Source organism: Hemiscyllium ocellatum, unplaced genomic scaffold (genome assembly GCF_020745735.1).
Source record: "Hemiscyllium ocellatum isolate sHemOce1 unplaced genomic scaffold, sHemOce1.pat.X.cur. scaffold_3224_pat_ctg1, whole genome shotgun sequence".
In the NCBI taxonomy this organism is placed as follows: domain Eukaryota; kingdom Metazoa; phylum Chordata; class Chondrichthyes; order Orectolobiformes; family Hemiscylliidae; genus Hemiscyllium; species Hemiscyllium ocellatum.
The window spans coordinates 29,798-32,482 of NW_026868351.1; the positions used below are offsets into that span (position 1 = coordinate 29,798).

The 2,685-nt window shown below is 45.8% G+C and overlaps 1 non-coding gene across 1 annotated transcript; it reads left to right on the plus strand.

The window, feature by feature from the left end:
* Window positions 1-1,560: 1,560 nt before the first annotated feature.
* On the plus strand, window positions 1,561-1,634 carry trnan-guu (transfer RNA asparagine (anticodon GUU)). The gene has a single exon. It is a non-coding gene; the product is annotated as a tRNA-Asn (tRNA).
* The last annotated feature ends 1,051 nt before the right edge of the window (window positions 1,635-2,685 follow it).

The window sequence follows — 2,685 nt, forward strand, 5'->3', positions numbered from 1 at the left end:
TCAGAGACAACATTTCAGAACTTTTTGTTCCTTCTTCAGGTCCAGCCAATCCTGCTGAGTTTCTCCAGCAGTTTCTCTTTCTGTCTCAGCATCCGTTAGAAATTTACGTTAGAAATTCAATCAATTCAGAAACCCCTTTGTGCTTCCTCAGTGGAGAAGATTTCCGTTTGGGAAACATTTTCCTGACACCATTAAAAACGCGAAATTCGCAGCGGTAGGAGCGAGAAAAGCAAACACTCCAGCTCTCGAACCATCAGCCTTGCGATTAATAGGCGAATGCGCGGACTTATGGAGCCACAGAGACAGGACGGGGCACCAGCCCCGCAGTCTCTTTGAGGAAGCTACTATTTAATTCATAATTCAGCCTGCCCCGCCCAGAATTGCCATTGTCTTCTAACAGTTTTACTTTTCCATAATAAAGCCTTGGACATTCATTGTGAAGACACCGGGGATAGTCTGATCCCACCATCTGCAGGCACATCCATGTCACGAGGAACTAGCCCGCCTACACCGGGGCCATCGCCCTCCGAGCCTTTCAGTGTTTTGCCTCTTACCGAATTTTCTCATTGACCCCCAGCTGTGAAGGGGTTTGAATTCCTGAAGTGCAGAGAATTCTTTCAATGTCTCAGATCAGTTCATGTCCCGAGAATATCAGAGTCAATCTCCCGGCCTCTTAAACAAGGGACGGTGTCTGGACTGTCTCTGCTCAGTCGGACAGTTCATCCTTCATTCTCCTCTAATTCCACTTCCCAGAGTTTCTAAAGGTTCACAAAGCTGGAGACTGGGATTTCTGTTTTACTTCCTGAAAATTATTCCACCTGCTAACTGACAATATTTTGCCAAAACCTCTTCCCTATTGTAACACTTGCATCATGTCCAGGGATGAGGAGTTTACATTTTGTGGAGACATTCCCAATTTGGGAATGTTCTCTTTGGAGCAAAGAAGGTTAACTGGAGATTTCTAGGGGCTGTTGGTAATGATGGGAGAAGAAGTGGTGGGACTGGGCAGGTTAATGATCAGAAGAACCTATTACCACTGACCAGGGTCAGTTACCAGAGGACAGGGTTTGAAGTTCTTTCATGGAAAGCAGCATTTGTGTAGAACAAGCACAGCGAATACTGCAGAAAGCCAACGGGTCGAGCAGCATCTGTGGAAAGGTAAACAGAGCCGACGTTTTGAGTGTGCTACGGTTTTTGTTCAGAACTCAGTGATTTGCCTCTTCCCGAAGTTGGTCCAGGTCTGTGTCTCAACTGGCAAACACATGGCAAGTGCAGTGCCGCAATGTGGCTCGGGGCCAATGAGAAAATTCGGGAAGAGGCAAAACACTGAAAGGCTCGGAGGGCGATGACCCCGGTGTAGGAGGGCTCGTTCCTCGTGACATGGATGTGCCTGCAGATGGTGGGATCAGACTGTCCCCAGGTCTCCACAATGAATGTCCAAGGCTTTATTAAGGAAAAGTAAAACTGATAGAAGACAATGGTAATTCTGGGCGGGGCAGGTTGAATTATGAATTGAATAGTAGCTTCCTCGAAGAGAGTGTGCGGCTGGTGCTGCAACTAGTCTCTGTGGCGCAATTGGTCAGCGCGTTCGGCTGTTAACCGGAAGGTTGGTGGTTCGAGACCACCCAGGGACGGAGTGCCTGCCTTTTTTTAAAAAAAATCAGTGCATTGTTTAAATGGTGATATATTGGAATTTGGAGAAAGTGAGGACCAGAGGTGAAAGTCGAAAAATATGGCACTGGAAAAGCCATATTTTTCATAGGTCAGGCAGCATCTGAGGAGCAGGACAGTGAACATTTCGGGTACAGGCCCTTCTTCAGGAATGATGTATGGATGTACAAAGGGGTCTCAGAGTCCCTCCACACCAGTCAATGACAGTTGTCGGGCAGATGCAGCAGGCAATGAGCAAGGCAAGTGGTAAATTACGAAGAGGAATTGAGGTCAGAGGTGGGGTCATTGAACATATTAAAGGCAAAGTTCATCTGAGTTTTGAACAACAAAGAAGTGGATGGTTGTTGGGGGAGGTAAGAAAATGGTTTTAAGACCAGTACAGATCAGTCACAGAGTCAGACAAAACTGAACAGACCCTTCATCCAACTTGTCCATGCTGAGTATATTATCAAACTAAGTTCGTCCCACCTACCAGTGTTTGGCCCATAAACGTTCGAACCTTTCATATTCATGTACTTATCCAAATATCTTTTAAACGTTGTAACTGTGCATGTATAATATCATGAGGGGCACGGGTAGGATAAATAGACATAGTCTTTTCCTTGGGGTGGCGGAATCCAGAACGAGAGAGCATGGGTTTAGCGTTAGAGGGAAAAATAGAGATACAAAGAGATCTAAGGGACAACTTCTTCACGCAGAGGATGGTACGTTTATTGAATGAACTGCCAGAGGAATTGGTGAAGTCCAGTACGATTGCAACATTTAAAAGGCATTTGGTGAGGTATATGCATAGAAAGGGTTTGGAGGGATGTTGGGCCGTGCGCTGTCAGGTGGGACTAGATTGGGTTGGGATAGTTGGTCGGCATGGACAAGTTGGACCAAACAGTCTGTTTCTGTGCTGTACATCTCTATGACTCTATGACTTCCTCTGGACATTCATTCTGCACTCAGACCACTCTCTTAAAAAAATCCATGTCCTGTCTTTATAAAATATTTCTCTACTCACCTCAAAAT